Here is a 21,965-nt window from a genome sequence, read left to right on the forward strand (position 1 = left end):
GTACAAACCAACTAAAAACACCAACATCACATGGAATTCGCTGCTAATATTTACGTTTCCCCACCAAAATGATGTAATTTCCCGCAGAACAATGTCAGTTATTGTAGTTAAAGGCATTTTATTGATTAGAGAATGGTATTGATAAACTCTTAATTAAATCAACATATTTTTAGTGTGCAACATCCACTCCATGTTACCATTTCATATTGTGAGCTGGTGATCAAAGAAAACTAACTGCTATAAGATTCACAGTATATTACGCCATATAATGGAGATATGAGATTATAAAGAAAAACAGATGCTGATAAGAAGCATCCAAAGTAGCCATCGGTCAGTCAGGGCAGGACTGGTCTGGGAAACACTCGTGCAGAAGGGAAACAAGAGAGAGTCATTAACTCCATGTTTGGAATTCCACTTCCGTTTGGTGGAATTCAAGAAGTCTCCACAACTTTAAATCAGCTATTCGCTCTGCACGCCTAGATAAGAGGCACATTTATTATGTTGCTTATCAAATGGCTTCTTCGCCACAGAAATCACCGTCCTCACCGAAATCTCCCACTCCGAAATCGCCTTCCTCCAGGAAAAAAGATGAGACTTTTCTTGGAAAACTTGGAGGAACTTTAGCAAGAAGGAAAAAGGCAAAAGAAGGTGTGAATTCAGTTTAAATCCATGTCTTATATTTGATTCTATGCATGTCAAACAAATCTCTTAAGATCATTGAAGTTTAGGCATCTATCTGTCAGATTAGGCTACTGTATATTTCGGTCTTATTTTATTTTTACAGTGTAGTACGTGATACAGAAATGCAGTCTCATAAAAATAAACATTTTACATACTGTATGGTAATTAATTACTACTGTAAATTAAGCTATGAGATGTTTTTTCTCTTACTCGCAGAAAAAATATTTCTTTCTTTTGTATTTTTTATAACAATGTAAAGTGTAAGTACATTTGCACTGTTGTTGTTATACAGTAGACTCAACTATGTGAGTGTTTACAAAAGGCTGCATGTCTCTCTTGTGACCATATAAGGAAGAGAAGTGCCTGTCAAATACTCATTGTGAGAGGTTGGGTAAATAATAAGAAAATATTATTTCCTAGATTTTCTATTTTGTACCCTATATATACTGTGTGAAACGTTGCATCATTTTGTTATAACAACATCATTTAACTTGATTCAGAATAATTTCTTTTGGATACAATGATATTTCAGAGTTTCAATGCATTCAGTTTTTCTTTATCAGTAATGAAATTCAAATATTTAAAGATTTAACCCTGCACTGTGCTAAAAATCCTTTACCTAATTTAAAAAATTGCTTGTAAATCTCAAATTAGATTCAGTCTTTTTGTCAGTTTGTTTTCTTTTAATTAGCACAGGCTGGAAATGACTGATCAGACTTCATTAATCTGAAAAAAAAAAAAAAAATGTTTTTTTTTTTTTTTTTTGGGAGGGGTAATCTGTGGCAATGTTCATTTGGCAATGTTTTTTTTTTTTTTTTTGAAGGGGAGCTGTTATACCCTGTGTAAGCAAAGTCAGTATGTTTTAGTGCAATATAATAACATTAACATTTTCAGAAAAAGAATATCCTGTCTGGGTCAACATAATCGGAAAACAACATGAGAGTTAAGATTTTTTCCTGTGTAAACAAACAAATAAATTTATTTACTGATTTAAAAAATGGCAATCTAAACATAACTTTTTGAATTGTATTACGTTGCATATTTCATTCTTAAAATCCGTTTCTGAGTGGGGTGACATCCGGTCTTATTCTTTATTCTGAATGTCACTGCTGATCCTTTGCCACTCTAGTAGTGATGGAATTGTTTGGCTTTGTTTTATTGGTCCCGTGTGATGAGACATATTTAATTTGGTGCTGTGTTTATTTGTGGGTTTAGACATTCACTGACTAAAAGAAGAGAGAAAGAGCCTCATGCCACAACAGGAAATACAAACTGGCACCCCAAAAGAAATGAAAAATGTTAAAAGTTAATTTACACGCTGTAAATCAGCTGTCATGCATGTGTTCTAAACCTGCAAGTTTATTCAGAAGCCGGGAAGTTGCTTCCCTTGCCCTCAACTGACCGTGTTTAAAGCATGTTAGAAGCAGCTACGACAGGATTCAGTGTTGATTAAAAACAGGATGTCGATATCTCTAGGGATCTTTACCGATTCTTCTTCTGGACTGCCTCTCACAGAGATGTGCTGCAGCATTGCTTTAGTGATTGGCCAGTATTGATGGGGCCACTGGGCAGATGGAGACAGAGAGGGTGTTTAGAAGATCACCTGCATGAGGGCTGGTTGAGATGCCACATGTACTGATGGCACACAGGGTCAATTAAATGAGAGATTCAATGGAACAGCAAGATTTAGAGGCTTAATCTATAAGCATTAACTATCACTAATCTGTTAACAGGTTTGAGAGTTGCATGTCCAATGTCGCCTATAGCAGTAGAAAGCTAACTAATGAAACATTTCCCACTGACAGCATATTCATGTCAATAAAGTGAATAACAATTCCTTGAGAAAAATAAGTGCACTTAATTGTATTGAATGTGCACTTATAGTGTTGTTTAAATCTCAAAAATGTAATTTTAAAGATAGTATTTTAAAACTAATAAAAGGTCACTTAAGTGTACTTAAAGAGAATACACTTTCATATGTTTCTTAGCATGCATAAACTTTTAAAAAAGTGTGTAATCAATTTTAATGTAAAATTAACAGTTTTACTTTAAAGCAGCATTGTGTTTTAATAATCATTTGTCATGTTTTAAAAAAGTACATTTATTTTGATATTTTGATACACATATTTTTGTGTTGACTAACATACTAAAGCACATGTAAAGCAATTTAATGTAGGTTGTTATTTGACATTACATACAGTTTAAAGTAAATATACTAAATTATTTCATTATTAGAAATATGCGATTACAAATACAAAGTTCTGTCATGAAACTCTAGATGGCGCAGGCCAATAACTCGCTCTGATATAAACACATCATTAATCACATTGCACAGTTGATTATATGGGGTTATTTCCTACATGTTATATTTTTGCAGCAGCGGTATTTCTTACATGTTCACAGCAGCATGTCTGTGGATGTATTGGGACTAGCAAGCCTCGGTACGTGCTCTGCCGCAGCAGCAGCATAGCATATCTATTCCAAGACCAAACACATTAATATTGCTATGTATATTACCATGGGAAACTCTCTGAGAGTTGTCATGACAGAAATATATTTAAATACATGACATATATGTTTCAATAGAAATTACAGTAAAGTAGGCTATATTTTAGTTTACCATAAATGCTTGTTAGTATATTTGGCAACACTCCATATATTTAAAGACAATACAAATTATTATGAAATTATCTAGATGTACTTAAGTCCTACTTAAGTGTGACTTATATAAACAACTTTACAGTTGAGCTAAATACATTTAGTATACATATTAAGTTTAAGTTTGCACCTAAGTATATAATTTTTAACATTTTTATTATAAAAGTTTTTTTTTAATTATGATAAACTATCTTTATTTTTCACATGGGATTTGTAATCTGCAAAATACAGTATAGTTGTCTGCATAATATATATATATATATATATATATATATATATATATATATATATAAGAAGATCAGGCCTTTTCTCTCGGAACATGCAACACAACTCCTTGTTCAGGCTCTTGTTCTGTCCAGACTTGACTATTGCAATGCTCTCTTGGCAGGTCTTCCAGCCAATTCTATTAAACCTCTACAATTAATCCAAAATGCCGCTGCAAGATTAATCTTTAATGAGCCGAAAAGAACGCACGTCACGCCTCTGTTCATCAATTTGCACTGGCTACCAATAGCTGCTCGCATTAAATTCAAGGCATTAATGTTTGCCTACAGAACCACTACTGGCTCTGCACCCCTTTACTTAAATTCATTAATTCAGACTTATATGCCCTCTAGAAGCTTGCGTTCTTCAAGTGAACGACGCATTGTCATCCCAAAGACACACAAAAACACTTTCACAGACTTTTTCATTAACTGTTCCCATCTGGTGGAATGACCTGCCCAACTCAATCCGAGCGGCCGAATCCTTACCCATCTTCAAGAAACGGCTAAAAACTCATCTGTTCCATCTTTACTTGACCCTCTAACTCTAGCACTCTCTATTCAAATTTTATTTTATCTATATGTCTTTTTATAAAAAAAAAAATATATATATAGTATTGCATAATATATATATTATGCAATACTTAAAATGCTTATGTTTAAAAAAATATGAATAATAATAATACAAAGAATAAGAAGAATACAAAATTTTCATATAAAAATTATATAAAATATTTATTGCAAAAATACACTCTTCACCTTTGATAATGTTGAAATGGTTTCTGAATATTCTCTATTTTGATGAATATTGCACAATTTATTGATTGAAGGTCGGAGTTGTAGTTCTTTTGTTAAGCTGAACGCGTTCAGGGATGAATGCATAGCATTAAATGAGACGCTTTGAGTAGCCCCCTCCCCACTGAGGCCAATACTGAATAACTGACCTCCAGCGATGAGAGGCACAGCTTAAAAAGACACAGCTCTGACAGCTCTTTGAGAATCTATCTATCTATCTATCTATCTATCTATCTATCTATCTATCTATCTATCTATCTATCTATCTATCTATCTATCTATCTATCTATCTATCTATCTATCATTTCTAGTTTCTGAAGAGTGGTACTGATATATGCATTTCTTCTTTGTATAGTGTCTGAGCTCCAGGAGGAGGGAATGAATGCGATTAACCTGCCCCTCAGCCCAACTCCCTTTGAGCTGGACCCTGAAGACACTATGCTTGGTAAAATTTCTCAACTGATGATTGTGATGATATATGATGATAGTATGACTCTGTCATACTAAAAGCTCCTTTGTCAAACTCAAAAATGAGATTACTTTTAATTATTAAAAAATGCCATTATTTTATTTAAAAGAAATAATTATTTTCTTATTACAACATAAAATAAATATTTTATTTTATGTTGTATATTTTTTTTCATAAATTCAAATAACATTTTAGGGTGTCATATGGTCATGTTACAACGTGCCCCTCAGCTGTTACAATGTACCCCACCTACGGGGCATGTTGTCACATTTGACTTCCAATTTTTGAGGGTAAATAAAGAAAAACGTATACACTGTATTTATGAAACAAAGCGACATATTTGTACTAGACAAGTGTGAAATTACTGTGGTGCATTTTCAATTAGTAATTTTTCAAACATCCCAAGCATCTCCACTTCTCTGGTCTTTAATGACAGGTGCTCATTGACTGGATCAATGACGTGTTGGTGGGAGAGAGAATCATTGTTAAGGATCTAGCCGAGGACCTCTATGATGGGCAGGTTCTTCAAAAACTCTTTGGTGAGGAATCTGTTCTGGAAAAGAGCCTATATTGTTGTTCCAGCAAGACCCAGTATTCTATTGTGTGACCTATAAATTGTGTCCCAGAGAACCTGGAGGGAGAGAAGCTGAATGTTGCTGAGGTGACTCAGTGTGAGATCGCTCAGAACAGAAGCTGCAGACGGTTCTGGAAAAGATCAATGACACTCTCAAAGTTTCCTCCAGGAACATTAAATGGAATGTTGACTGTATGTAGCTTTTGCCTCTTTTTTCATTTGCATGATATATTTTACATGATATATTTTTCTTTCTTTTTTTTAAATCTTGATCAATTGTTCTGATTTTACATTATAGGAATGAAGACCCACTACAGTTTATTGTACAAAAGTAAAAACAAAAATATGCAATGATAAATAAGATAGCAAAATTTGTCACTAATTATTCGGAAATTTTATTAAAGGAATAATTCACCCAAAAATGAAAATTTACTGGCGATTTACTCACCCTCAGGCCATCCTAGGTGTAGATGAGTTTGTGTCATATTCAGAACAGATTTGGAGAAATTTAGCATTAAATCACTTACAATGGATCTTGTGCAGTGAATGGGTGCCGTTACATAAGTCGTGTGAACCAAAAAGGTGCATGATTGTAATCCACCAAGACATTTTTAACTTCAAACCTCATTGATCTATAATATTGCTTTCTCCAGTGAAAATGTAGTCTTGTTTTAATTTAGGAGAGAAATATGCACAGATCAAGCGCTGTTTTCAAGTGAGAACAGTCCCAAACAGTTCTAAACAACTATGTTCTTTTCTGTTTGGAATCTCATTCTGACGGCACCCATTCACTGCAGAGGATTCATTGGTGAACAAGTCATGAAATGCTACATTTCTGAAAAAGTCTGTTTAAATGAAGAAACAAACTCTACATTTTGGATAGCCTGAGGGGGAGTAAATTGTCAGCAAATTTTCATTTTTGGGTGAACTATTCCTTTAACAACGGGATCCACTTTTAAATGTGGCTTAATTGTGCAATATTTTTTTATTGATATTATTTATGTTTGTGCTATAAATTGCATTTATAAATACTTTTTGCTGCCAATAGTAACTAGGTTGCAATCCACCGGTTGAAAATCACTGATGGAAATAACATTTAGCATGTTTGATTGCTGACCTTTCTTTTCATTGAATGTAGAATATGTAACATTTGTATACATTTAGAAGGCATTTCAGCTTTTGCTCCTGCTGTTTATTCCTTTGTGTATTTCTCAGCTGTTCATGCTAAAAACATTGTGGCCATTCTTCACGTGCTGGTGGCTGTTTCTCAGCATTTCCGGGCAACTTTCAGACTGCCAGACCATCCATTCAAGTTGTAGTGGTTCAGGTGCTTTACATGTATTTTCTGTTAATAATTTATAGCTTATTCATTTGCTTTATGCTTCTCAGTTACAATATTGTTCATTTCATTCAACGGTTTTGTCACAGTGTGTTTTAATTGTGAAACTTGAGCAGAATGAATTTCTGTGTAAATGATCATAAATCCATTCTTATGTAATTTGTCTCAATGTGGCAATTAACTTAAGAATGATTTTACATTTACACCGATATTCATTTTGATTGTGTACAATAGTAACAAATGCAGAAACGTTATCATGCTAATTTTCTGATGTTAGATTATAAACATACTGTAATATTATAGAAGATTATAAACCGTGTCTTGCCCTTTTTACATTATTTAGAAAAATGTTTATCCCAACAGAAACGAGAGGGAATACTTCAGTCTCGGCAGATTCAGGAGGAAATTACAGGCAATATAGGGTATGTTTTTTAAATTAATTACAGTATTGCAAATAAAAGAATAAAAATGTACAATATGACGATGACATATACATTAACACAATAGACAGCATTAGTTGATGCACTATCGTAAACTAACAATGACCAACAATGTAAATTATAAATAAACATTACTTTTAAATAAACCAAGATTAATAAATTCTGTAAAGGAGGCTCTTCATTGTTAGTTCATGATGCAGAACCCTTGTAGTGTATTTCAAATCTTAAAAGTAAATATTTAAAAAAAAATTGTATTTGCAGATAGTAGGATATTAATGGAAAGATCACTTACGTAAATGTACTTAAAGTGCACTTTGTAATAATGTCAAATCAAATGTTTTACACTTGAAAGAAGATAATTAACATACTAAAGAACATGTAAAGTACTAGTAAAGGTATTATTAATTTGAGCTGTAGTGTCTTATTTGAAATTAGATGTAAAGTTAACATATTAATATGTACTAAATAATACATTCAATTTATCATTACAAATGTTTACAGTTTTTCTCAATTGCTTTGGCACATTTTTCGAAACAGACTTAACGTTCTCTAAACTGTGAGTGCAAATGTCACAACTGTTTGCTGGAACTTCAGAACTTTATTGCATATGTGCAAAATGTAGTTACTCACCCAAAACGTTTCATTCATGCTTCAAAACCTAGTTATCATGTCAGTAATTTGGCCGAGGCCACCAAAATATAAAGTATTTTTGTCATCGTGTGAGCCACACTGGTCAAAATGTTTCGTTGTTTTTTCACCATGACAGTCAACCATGGAAATTCAGGTTTTATAAAAATAAAAAAATCTGATATTTCTTGAGAAGAGTCAATAGTACATAGAAAAAAACGTATATGAACCTTTGTATTTATACAGTACATTTATTTTTGTACGAATGTATTACATGTAAAGTAGTGTGAAGTGTAACAGTGCACTCTGTTACAGTAATATTACCTGATGTAAAGTATGGCAAACGTTTGGATGACAGTTACTGTACTGAAATGCAGAAGGCTGCACTTTTTATGTATGCCATATTTCCTTTCAAAAGTACAAATTTACACATTACTGTATGTGGGATATTGATTGAAAGAGACAAGTTTCAAAATGTTTGAATTATTGAGGATATGGTCGATCTCCGAATTTTTAGCTGCACCCTTCAGCCATTGTAAGGCCATGATTGACAACATTATTTCATTTGATATGCACCTCTGTTCTTGGCCTCTTCTTCCTCTTCCTCTGTTTTGCCTCTGTACACTTCCATACATCCTTACTCCTCTTCTTCCTCTTGGCTGTTGACCCTGATCGTTTTCTGGATAGTCATCCATCGTCAGTCATGAAATGCACCTTTCAGCTATTTCAGAGAACTCATGGTTTGTCATTGGTTGATCTATATTCTCTTCATTAGTGAGAGTCAAGATTCACTTGCACAATTCATGGCAAATTTACAAAAAGTCTAATAGAGATGTGTAGAAAATATGCTTGACAGTTTATGACAACTAGATCAACCATTTTGCATTTAATGACTTATCCGATGAACTAATGACTAGATGTTTTGAGGGGTAAGACAATAGCACAGAGAACTATATAATATATTTTGAGCAACATGACAATAGCAACTGATAATGTAGGAAACAGCAGACAAATGTACATAATCAGTTGCATGAATGTACCAAAGCAATCGCAACTTGTTCAAAAGAATGATAAACTGCTTTTATAATGTGCACAAGTGACTAGATAATGTGGAGGTTGAACAAATAGTTTTGAAAATTTCATTTCTGTTCTGAGAAATGCACCAAAACAACTGAGAAAAACTGTAATTACATCTTTATTTTTAAATACCCTCTAAAGTCAATTAATTGCATTTAATATAAATGTAAACTATAATACATTGCCATTTAAGTGTAAGTAACATGCAATTATGTGTTCAAAAGCACTACATTAAGATTGCACTTAAGTATATTCTTTTAAAGTATATTATTTCCTTAATAAGTTCCTCTGTTGAAAAGCATGCTAAAGTTAATATTCTTTATCACAAGGGAATGCACTAATGTCAATCTATGCTATAAATGCATGTATAATTCTGATACCTTTTGCAAAACAAAAACAGATCCTTTTGGAGGAAATGTATGATTATGAACAATAAGCTTGACAGAGTAGGGGAGTATAAACAGATATTGTTTAATATATTGTAGTGTACTGTGTGTTTGGTTTATGTGTTGAAGTATGAAGTAAACAGGAATCCAGTGGCTGGAACATGCAGTGACATGCCAGTCATGGAGCTGTGGTGTACAGAGTGTGTGTGTGTGTGTGTGTGTGTCGGTTTTGAGCTGGATCCTCCTGCTTCTGAGCAGCTTTGCTGTGGTTCTAGAGGTTGAGCACCGGAGCTGTTGCTCTGCCAGCTCTCCACTGCTGCTGCTGATTAACAGCGGTCCAGCGGGCTCAAATCAGCTTGGGATATAAGGCAGAGAGCAGCTCCTTGGCTGCTGATGTGGACTCGGGCAGCAGCTGCTGAGACATGCCTCTGCTGGGGCAGAATTGACTGTGTGGAGACGAGCCTCTGCTGGGCAGGCGTCCACTAGGCCAATATCCTGGAACCCAGTTCTGTTTGATCGGCCCGCTCTTGGGACCGGAGCACTCCCTTCCCCCCTAATCTTTTTGTTTGCCTTTCATCTTGGCACTCTTGATATGTCCCTCTGAATTTGGTTATTATTTTGCCATTTAGACTGTTTGTAAATCCCTTTCATTCAGACATAAATAGATTGTTGATCTCTTTTGTTACCCAAATTGATGTTGAAATAATAATGCTCTTTTTCTTCCCCATAGGGCATTGTCTGGAAGATATGGTATGTATTACGTATAATTTGCACATCTTAAATTCAATTACAGTGACCCGAAAAACATTTTCATAATTAAGCCGCACTAATGCCAATACATTAGATATTTAGACAGATATCTATCTATCCATCTATCCATCAATCTATCTATCTATATACTGTATGTATATATATATATATATATATATATATATGCATACACACACACACACACACACACACATATTAGCATGATCAATTTTACACTAGCAAAATCATTTAATAAAGTATCATATAATAATTATATTATATAATGATCATATATGTTAATAATAATGATATAATAACCATATAATATAATCATATCATTATTTAATAGATAAAGTAAATATTTAAGTAATATTAAATACAGTGCCCTCCATAAGTATTGGAACAATAAAGACAAAATTGCTCTGTTGGCTGTGGAGTCAAGACATTTGCAAATATGATTAAAAGATGAATATGAGACAAAACTACAGAACGTCACATTTTATTATTAGCCGCTTCAACACATACATGTTTTACCAAATAAAAAGAACAACACTTTTAGAGTTCATCCCACTCATTGATGTGAGCATAAGTATTGGATCAGTTGAACTAAAGGCAGATATAAAAGATTAAAAGCTATTATTTAGTTGCAGATCCCTTGCGCACAATCACAGCAGTGAGTCTGTGACCCATAGACATCACCAGACTCTTGATCTCATCCTTTGAAATACTTTTCCCAGCCTTTAATGCAGCCAATTCCAATTGTTGCTTGTTTCTGGGAGTTTCTGCCTTTACTCTCCTCTTCAGCTGGTGAAATTCATGTTCAATCCGATTTAAATCTGGAGACTGACTTGGGCAATCTAAGACTTTCCATTTCTTTGCTCTCATAAAGTCCTTGACTGAACTGGCAGGGTGTTTTGGGTCATTGTCCTGATGCAATATGAAGCACTTCCCAATGAATCTGGTGGCATTTTCTTGAATATTGGTAGGCAAGATGGTTTTGTACCCTTCCAAATTCATTCTGCTACTGTCATCATACATTAAGTCATCAGTAAAGTTGAGAGGGCCTGTTCCAGAGGCAGCCATGCATGCCCATGCCATGACAACACCTCCACCATGCTTTACAGATGAGGCTGTATGCTTGGGATCATTTGCAGTTCCCCTTTTTTCTCCACATCTTTGCTTCCCCATCACTTAGATAAAGGTTCATCTTTGTCTCATCGGTCCATAAACACAGTTCCAAAACTCTTCTGGCTCACCTTTGTGCTTTTCTACAAACTCTAATCTTGCCTTTCTATTGTTGGTGCTGGTCAGAGGTTTGCATCTTGCTGTGTAGCATCTGTAATTCTGTGTCAAAGTCTCCTGAGGACAGTAGATTGTCAGATCAGCTTTTATGATTTGTCTGTCATCAACTACTGTTGTTTTCTCAGCCAATCAGGTCGTTGTTGGTTGCTGGTGTCGCTGGTGGTTTCCAAACTCTTGAATTCTCCATGCCCTTTATTTTTGCTATAGCTCTAATTGACTTCATCTTTTATTTTAGCATCCAAATTGCTTGCTTTTCTCTCAAAGTCAGCTTCCTCATCTTCATCCTGGTTTGTGTGTGTCATCATCAAATGCATGATGCAGAATACAAAAGTAATGGATATAACTGATATGACACATTCCCTGCTTTTAATATCTGAAGAATTAATGCAACAGGACACAGCAGATCACTTAGACCTGTGAGGCAACTGTTCCAATACTTATGCTCACATCAGACAGAGGGATGAAACTCTAAAAGTGCTGAACTTCTTAGCTGGTAAAACATCTATGTGTGGCCTAATGGTTAGAGAGTTGGACTCGTAATCCAAAGGTTGCGGGTTGGAGTCTTGGGCTGGCAGGGATTGTAGGTGGGGAGGAGTGAATGTACAGCGCTCTCTCCACCATCAATACCACGACTGAGGTGCCCTTGAGCAAGGCACCGAGTCCCCAACTGCTCCCTGGGCGCCGCAGCATAAATGGCTGCACACTGCTGTGTGTGTGCACTTTGGATGGGTTAAATGCAGAGCACGAATTCCGAGTATGGGTCACCATATTTGGCCGTATGTCACTTTCCCTTTTTCACAGCCAACAGAGCAATTTTGTCTTTACTGTTCCAGTACTTTTGGAGGGCACTGTATGTAGTTATTTAATTATATGAAAAAATATATAAAATAAATGTGGACAGGAAAAATATGTAGTGCAGGGCACCAAAATTAGAAAAAGATCAGTACTAAAGTCACCTTAAGACCAGTTGGTTAAACTAATTACATTAATCTGAAAAATGTTTTAACATCAGCATTTTTGCAGGTGCCACTTAATATCTCATCATTTCTGACATTTTTGTATTTTAGTGTCAAATTTTAGCTTTAGTGTTCAAATCTGTTTTGCGGCCACTTAACATGCTTCTTAAGCATCTTAACATGCTTTGTAAAGTGATCAAGATAAAATATTCTCTAGTGCTGCATTGCATGTGAGAAATCATGTCTTATTTCACAGAGCGAGATGCCTTTGATACCCTTTTTGACCATGCGCCAGATAAACTGAATGTGGTGAAAAAGGCAAGCGCAGATGTCACTCTATTTCTTAAGAGGTTTTACAAACGGAGAGCTTTGACTCTTTGACTCTGATCTCTTGGTCTTTTTATCAGACTCTTATTACATTTGTGAACAAGCACTTAAACAAGTTGAACCTGGAGGTGTCAGAGCTGGAAACTCAGGTAACGTGATCATGAGCTGAATATCAGTAGAGAGAGATGTCCAACAACTGAGATGTCAGTGTCTGTGGTCTCTTGTAGTTTGCTGATGGTGTGTACCTGGTCTTACTGATGGGACTCCTAGAAGGATACTTTGTGCCCCTCTATAACTTCTTCCTCATACCTGAAAATTTTGATCATAAGGTATTGTAAATTATTGTGAAGGTGTAGTTAGTAATCTAAACTTAATAACCTTTCACAGGAAACATAAATGAAATTAAATGAAATGGAAAAAAATCTAGAATTTTATGAATTGATTATTAATTGGATGTGAAAAGTGAGGCTGGAATATAGTTCACCTAAAAATGAAAATTGTCATCATACTCACCCTCTTTTATTTACCTTCCAAAAGATATTTTTAATGAAACTTGTCAGATGTATGTTCAAACTTCAAGCATATTTGCTCTTTAATTTTCTATATTTTATGTTCTCTATGTATGTGTATTGATCATTGATGCTTATATGTGAATAATAGTTTAAATGAAATCTGTTCATTACACAAAGCAATCATGTCTGATGCGGAAGACTCAATTCATATGTGACCCTGGAGCACAAAACCAGTCTTAAGTCGCTGGAGTATATTTGTAGCAATAGCCAAAAATACATTGTATGGGTCAAAATTATTGATTTTTCTTTTATGCCAAAAATCATTAGGATATTAAGTAAAGATCATGTTACATGAAGATATTTGGTAAATTTCCTACTGTAAACATATCAAAACTTAATTTTTGATTAGTAATATGCATTGCTAAGAACTTCATTTAGACAACTTTAAAGGCGATTTTCTCAATATTTAGATTTTTTTTTATTCTATCTCGGCCAAATATTGTCCTATCATAACTAACCATACATCAATGGAAAGCTTATTTATTCAGCTTTCAGATTATGTATACATATCAATTTTGACAATTTGACCCTTATGACTGGTTTTGTGGTCCAGGGTCACATATGGATTACTTTTACAATGTCTTTAATTGAACTTTCTGAAACTTGAAAATTTTGGTGGAATTTACTTTTTGGAGGACAGAAATGTCTAAGGGTTTTTAAGGTGGATTAATCGTTGACAGTAAGACCCCTAATATGCATACTTTTTATTTTATTTTAATTATTTTCTAAAGAAAATCCTATATGTTTTATTTATCTGTCCATGGACCTTCACAGACGCCTGGGGTTTCATAGACTGATATATTATACATTATATAAATTAAATTTTAGCGCAACTATTTGTATTAAAATTGTTGTTCATTTTTCATGACAGTGTTGTTTTGCATTGTATGCATTAGGAGCACAATGTTTCATTTTCCTTTGAGCTGATGCAAGATGGCAATATGGAGAAGCCAAAGCCCAGGCCAGAAGGTAAACTTTCTTGCTCTACTAAGACTGGAGATCATGTGTGCTTGTGTTTTGTGTAGTCAGTGCTTGATTTCTAAGGAACACTCATGGCATGTTGCCTGATTGCAATAGTTTATTGTAGTTAAGTGGAGTTTCCATGTGTATCAGTGTAACTGATCTCTTCATTGCCTCCCGTCCTGTTGCTGTTGAACGAAAATGAATGTGAGGTTAATCACCAGATGGGGTTGGAGTTGTGCTGTAGTTGCTTTACCCAAAAGGTTTGGTGAATGTCCCGAATGCATGCTGCATTTACAATTGCATTTCATTTGTTGCAGCAGAGTTTCTCTCTGTAATCACAAGGCTCAAACAACATCTGGGTAATTTGGCACACATGATCTAACTGAGAATAAGCCTCATGGGCGGTTCACACTAAATGAGGTTTAATGCAATACAATGTCTGGTACCGTAAAATTTTTGCTGTTAATTATTAGTGGTGATTTCAAAGACAAGCATTACTATTATTACTCGTTGCAGGGTGAAGGATATTAATATGGTTAGAGAGTAGATGTGCGTGTGGACTCTTTTTACTTGGGCCCTCGTACATCACTACAGTATTGACAAACGACAAAGGACCTAAATATATCTATTGTGACTGCACCTTTAGAATACCTTAGTAACCCCACAGAACACCTTAGCAATGGCTTGGCGAATGAGAAGTTGACACATGGTGCTGCCATAGAGTTAAATTATTTAATCAACAAAGATATTATTTTAATATTTCTGTATAAGCGTATATTTTGTAATTACAATAGTCACCACCATTTTCAAACTTTTTGCTCTCACTGGCTTATTTCAAAAGGGTTTTGCGGTGTGAATTTTTATTCTTCATATATTCTATTCCGTGCAGTGTGTCTAAAATAAAGAAAAGCTGGTTGCACAACAGTGCTGTTTAAATAGTTTTAGATTCAGGGTAAAAATTTATTTTAAGGACTAATTCTCACTATTAACTAGTTGCTTATTAGAATGCATATTAGTAACTTATTAGTACTTATAAAGCACACATTAATGAATGAACGCACATTATTATGCATGATCATATTTTACATCCTTTAATCCTATCCCAAACCTAAACTTAACCACGACCTTACTAACTAAGTAATAAGCAGTTAGGAGTTCAAAGTCATAGTTAATAGCGAGAATTGGTCCCCAAACTAAAGAGTGATCAGTTTTAGTGTAACTTGTCACACTGCAGGACACTTTCAACTTTTTAAAAGTATTTAATGTCAACTACTGGAAAAATGAAACATTCGCTCCAATAGGGTGCATATTTCTTCAAAGAAAGTGGAAATCTAGTGGTTAATGTGTTTTAGAAGCAGCACTTGACATTAGCAGTTGAGATGCCAGGTATGTTGAGAGAGGGAAGATAATGTTTCATATTGAAATGAACAGTCTGTATTACATACCATGATCATGATCATATCTTTTGTGTGTCTCCTCAGACATTGTCAACTGTGACCTCAAGTCCACACTGAGGGTCCTCTATAACCTCTTCACCAAGTACAGGAATCTGGAGTGACAGAGAAGCTCTAGCAGACAGAGATGTTTTGATTTAATCAAACTACCGAAATGCTCAATACAAAGACATAACATTCTTATCAGTATTATCTTGCTATACATATATATATACAAACAATTTTTGTATTTATTTCATGTTTGAAATTGAGTATGTATATGAATATGTTTATGGAAAATATAAAAATATTATATTGTGTATATCAATGTATTTTAAATGCGTGTTCATGTACATTTTTTTCACTCTTTGCTATTTTTGCTATAATGGTTTTCCACTCTGTCTTAGAACCGCATTATCAACGGACTAGCAATGCCAAGCTCATGGGTTTGAGTCACAGGGAATGCATGAACTGATCAATTTTCTGCCCAAATGCAATATAAGTCACTTGTATTCTTTGGATTGGTTTACCAAATGCATAAATTTATATATTTTTATGATAGCAGAATAAAAATGTAAATACAAATAATGTAATGCTGTCCTATCATTATAAAAGTGGATTGACAACAATCAGGCTACTGGAGCCTATCGATGCAGAAGATTGTTTCTGTATTAAGAAAGTAACATGTACATTCAAATTTAAATTTAATCTGAAGGTCGCTTAAATTGTTTTTTTTCACTGTAGGGGTTTAAGCGAGCATGATTAGAAAACTCCCTATGACATCACCACTATTTCCTGTGTACCATAAATGGAAAACCATCCTAAGAAGAGGAATATCACACTCACAAAAATGTTATTTCCTTGGCATGTTCTGCATATACTGTTGCTTCTTTAAACCATGTGTAAAAGTTGTATATAATAAGCATTTAAGTTATAAATATAGCCACAAGTGGCAATCATCGGGGTTCAAGTACCAATGGGCCATGTGGTGGATTAGTATTAAAGGGTTAGTTCACCCCAAAATGAAAATTCTGTCATTAATTACTCATCCTCATATCATTCCAAACCCGTAACACCTTCATTCATCTTCGGAACACAAATTAAGATGTTTTTGATGAAATCAGAGAGCTCTCAGACCCTCCCGTGTATTTACTGATGTATTTACTATTTTTCTGGACCTGGGAACATTTCAGTTGTGTTCCTGTCTATGGAGGGTCAGATAGCTCTCCAATTTAATCAAAAACATCTTAATTTGTGTTCCGAAGATGAACGAAGATCTTACGGGTTTGGAACGACATGAGGGTGAGTAATTAATGACAGAATTTTCATTTTGGGGTGAACTAAGCCTTTAAAGCCTTCATCTTTCGCTTGAAATAGCAGTTTAGAATTTATTGTTTGCCTTGTGATCATCACAGATTTGTCTGTTTGTATAATAGATCAAAATTCTTTGATTCTAAAATGAAATTAATTTACCAGCATGGTCTAGAGCTGATGCATGCAGTTTGGTGAAGATCTGACAGATGGCCAAGGAGGAGTTAAAAAAAAGTAGTTTTTTAACAACTTGGAGAAAAAAGTTTAAAGATATTCTTAAAATCATATATGCATTTATCATAAAGGGATAGTACTGTCATTAATTACTCACCCTCATGTCGTTCCAAACCCTTAAGACCTTTGTTTATCTTCAGAACACCTGACAAGGTGATTATGGAATTGGGCCTCATGCATAAATCACAAGCTGAACAAATTTCTGTGACTATCATTCATAAATACATTCTTACGTATCAAACGGAATGCTATGATTATGCAAGAATGGTTTCGTGGGTTGCACAAATTCATTTAGCTGATTCATTTGTTTCATAAATGCATGTTTGAGGCCTATTTTGTTTATTTAGACACATTTCACTAATTTCAAGGTGTTTGTGAACATTCAGCTATATACAGATCACAATGTTTCTATAGTAATATTTCTGAGAAATTTGGCAGGAAAAAAAAGGTCCATCGTCAGTAGTGTAGTGTATGTAAATCCCAGCTCACTCAGTAGTCATTTTCAAATCAAGCAGCTTTCTGTCGATCAGCACAGCAAATTTGACCATGCACAAAATCTGCATTAGTAACTATTTTGCCAAAACTAAATTTACTTTAAGGGTTGGTAGTTGTTTAAAGTTACTACTTATTGTGACACAAAAAGGAACAGTGCAGTCCAGTGTAGAAAGCTGTTTTCTTTAGTAATTCCACAGAAAATCTTATACTAAGAAGCACAGAAGTATTGGAGCAGTCCTAAAAAATTGTAGGTTGTCTGTCTGTTAGTCTTTTTTTCCCCTTGAAGCTTCAAAATTGCAGCCCCGCATTGCAGCCTGTCCAACATATGAAGTGTTTTGAAAAATAATGTACTCCTATCATATACTTTGGCTGGTGTTAAGTGCTGGTGTTAAATACGAAGCATGTGTTTAGGAGAGTGTGCAACAATTGCCTTTCGATAAACCTTTGTTCTGATGCATTTTCGGCCGCCCCATTATCAGTAGAGGTAGGGGATTAAGTGGTGAGTTTGTCTTCATCAGAGAAGTGCCTTTGAGAGCAAAAATAACAGAGAAGAACACCTGTGCAATCGAGCGTCCTGCACGAAGGTGTCCTGAATAGTAGTGTCCCCACCATTAGCGGCCCGCTGCAATTACCTTCCCCTGAGTTTCCTTCTGATCCCTCCCTTCATAATATCAAACAAGACCACAAGCTCGTTTCAGCTTCACCGAGCCAGAACCGCTGTTTACTCATAAATACAAAAGGGTGAGGCGAGGAGCCACTGAAATAGCTGCTAAATGCTTGACTCTCACTGGCCAAGCATCTGATCTGAGCTTCTATTGATTTGTACTAAAGATCCTGGTCATTATGAGTAATTGATTCCAGCATCTAAGCAGTGTCTTTAGAGGATTATTAGAAGGCCTCAGGCATTTATTCCCACCAGAGAGTGCTTTTGAAGCTTTTTTCATGTTAAATTATATTAGCAAGGGGCTTGTGCTGGTAGGACAGAAATTGCAATGGGCTAGTGTGTTTAAACCCCTTTTTTAATTAAATGTGTGCTGATTGGTTAATACAGCATTCAGCTATGCTAAAATCATGACGTAAAGGTTTAGGTAGGATTGTGTAGCAACACCTTTGTCTGAAGAAGGTCTACAGGCATGATGTACTGAAGAAAGACCGAAAGAGTTGGTGGTGACTTTGAAGTCATGTGATCGTGGTGTAATCCATTGATCACCTAAGTTTAGATTTTTACTTCTGGCGATTGTATTTAAATGGTCTAGTCACAGTTTGTGTTGTTTAATATTGTGTTTAGGGGGCAGGTAAATCTCACTACAATAACACACCGCAATACAATAACAAACAATCGGTACTTTCATATGCTGCGGATATTCACCAGATCTTCCATTATAGATGTGAGAGGACATAGCTAATAAAATGGGATCACTCAGGAATTCTTTTATGTGCTGGTAAGGGTATGCAAAGCTTGGAAAATAATGTTTTCACCTTATCCCATTGGTGGAAAGGAGTTAAATTCATTGTAAAGTGTAAAGGTCCATTCACACAACAAGACCGATAACTGTAACAATATTAATGTCCACACCAAATTGCCAAATTTTGTCTTCTGACACTTTTAATGCTCATGTTCTTTAAAGTGAGATTAACATAGAATTAGAGTGATTTTTTTTATTAAATTTGCACTAAATTGCACTTTTATTGTTATCATTACAGTTACCCTCCTTGTGTGCCCTCTAGAAGCTTGTGTTCTGCAAGTGAACATTGCTTTATTGTGCCATCCCAAAGAGGCACAAAATCCCTTTCACGGACTTTTACATTAAATGTTCCCTCGTGGTGGAATGACCTGCCCAACTCAATCCGAGCAGCTGAGTCCTTAGTTAGCCCTCTTCAAGAATCCCATCTCTTCCATCTTCCATCTAAAAACACATCTCTTCCATCTTTATTTGACCCTCTGACTCTAGCTCTCTCTATTCTACAAACAAACAAACAAAAACTAACACTAGCTTCTCTATTCTATCTATTCCTTTTCTTTTTATTTATTATACAGTTAACAAAAGCAAAAAGGCCTCTAAGACTAGCTTGCTCTATTCTTGTTTTCTATTCTATCTGTTTTCTTTTTATTTATTATATAATAAAAAAAAAACCTTGCTACGTGTACTGTGTTAAGCAAACTGGGGCTTGTTATAGCACTTGCATATTTACATTTAATTTAATTTAATTTAATTTACCTCAGCAAGTCATCAGTGTCCACAGCTCGTCAGTTCACTAGAGAAATGACGTCTAGAAAGGAGTATTTAGCAAAATAGTACACCATATACTCATTATATTTGACTAAATATACTGTTAGTCTTTATTTATTAATTATTTCATGTATGTTTTAATTAATCTGTTATGAAACATGCTATGACAGCCAGTGTGTAATTGAATAAATTTTAACAAATAGCCTAGACATTTTATTAAGTTAATTTAAAAACTGCATTATGTGCAATTTACATATATGCATAATTTTTTAAAAAAAGTTGAGTGTTGATCATTTATTTAAAAATAAATAGTAATTAAATTTAAGTTTGGGTTAAGTTGGTAGGCTTAATTATAACTTTATAATGTAAAAGGGCTCTCTATAGTTTTAAGCATAAGCTGAGGTAGATTTTTATCATTAAGAAAATGTAAACTATAACTGAATGTATTTAAAGAAAGAGCAACTTGTTCAGTAAACCACTGTTTATAAAAAGTAAAAAAAAGTAAAACGTTTTTCCCCCTGCTGTACCGAAATCAGACCGAACCGTGACGTTAAAACCGAGGTACGAACCGAACTGTCATATTTAATTACACCCCTAATATATATTTCACCCTATATATTTGCATTATCCATATTTTACACAGTTTTACAGCTTTTTGAATTGGGGAGGCAGTTTTGAGCCACAAAATGTGTTCATGACACTTAAAGCTTTTTGATATTTTATCTAACAACATCAAAGAAAAATTATTTATCATCATATGACCACTTTGATCAAATATATTTGTGATTTTGGTTTGTGAATACAGTCATGTCTAAAGGGAATGCATACATTCAGCTGCACATCGTACCTAACACAGCCCATTAACCATGATTATATTCACAATATAGCACAACCTCTTGTACGTTATTGCTTAAACATAAAATATGTTGCTTTAAAAACATGTAAATGAACTGGTAAGAAAACATTTTGATCATTTTGCTCCTGCTGTGGTTAATGTAGTCGCTAAAACCCACTCGGTGCCATTTTTGTAGCCCTGTGTCACTGATCTAATCAGCCCTCACATCTGGTTTTAATCATATTTAATGGATAAGTTATGCCAGAAGCTATTTCCAATTTAAGATAGCTTTGACAGGTCCTATTTGTTTATGAAAAGTCTTGTTGAGCCTCACCATTCAGGGGTTTTGCTAGAATAAAATGGAAAAAAGTTGCTTAATTAAATCATTTCTCACCAAATTCATGCCTTTATAGAGACTTGCGATGATGTTTAAATAAATGTAAAGTGACAATGATGAATGGACTGTCATTAGAAACCTCACTCTTCCACATTTCACTGTGCTCCTCTTACATTAACCTAATAGCATGCTCTCCGAAATAGGGAGGACACAAAAGAACAATATGATGTTCCCCTTTCAGCGAGCTGGTCTGTCGTATAGCATGTGTGGCTAATCCTTTTCTGGCAAGAATCGGCTATTAAACCCCCCTCCTTTCTCTCTTAGAGCAACATCAGCAGCAGAATATGATCATAGCTTTATTTGTTGCGTCCCCGCAGTGTGGGATTGTCACAATGACATGCCTCTGAGTACCAGGAGAACCATCAAAGGCAGTAGCCATTGATCCATATCTTCAAACACTGCATTACAGAATTGAATTAAAGAGACATTTAGTCCACAAACATTTGGACATCAAAAACCTCAGCTGTTGCCTGGAGACTAGTGCTCTTCCTGGTTCCCAGCCAGAGCACAGCAGCGAGTGGTGTTACTGTAACACAGTGACATCTCAAAACCTCACAGAACATAGATGGATTTCTTATACCGCTGTCACAGTGCATATGCACCATTAAATGCTCTATTATCAACTTGTATTATACAGCAAAAAGCGACTTGTTGAGGAGAGGTGTGCGATTTGATTTTCCAAGCGACAAGGTATTGCTGAAATTCCATAGCCTTATATTGAAGGGAGGACTCAAGTGCTGGCTGATGAACTGTTTTTACTTGGACCAGTAAGCAACCTTCTAGAAACCACCCGTTGCACCCTAGCAACCAACCGGTACATCCTAGCAACCACATTGCAAAGGCTTTGGCA

General features: G+C 34.9%; 1 pseudogene across 1 annotated transcript; it reads left to right on the forward strand.

The window, feature by feature from the left end:
• Nucleotides 1–333: 333 nt before the first annotated feature.
• Nucleotides 334–21,723, forward strand: LOC306881606 (alpha-parvin-like; annotated as a pseudogene). The gene is made up of 12 exons: nucleotides 334–648; nucleotides 4,753–4,842; nucleotides 5,216–5,405; nucleotides 5,493–5,632; nucleotides 6,656–6,767; nucleotides 7,143–7,201; nucleotides 10,040–10,059; nucleotides 12,574–12,635; nucleotides 12,725–12,793; nucleotides 12,872–12,973; nucleotides 14,113–14,185; nucleotides 21,397–21,723. The product of its transcript is annotated as an alpha-parvin-like (transcript).
• The last annotated feature ends 242 nt before the right edge of the window (nucleotides 21,724–21,965 follow it).

Source organism: Barbus barbus, assembly GCF_936440315.1.
Source record: "Barbus barbus genome assembly, chromosome: 2".
In the NCBI taxonomy this organism is placed as follows: Eukaryota; Metazoa; Chordata; class Actinopteri; order Cypriniformes; family Cyprinidae; genus Barbus; species Barbus barbus.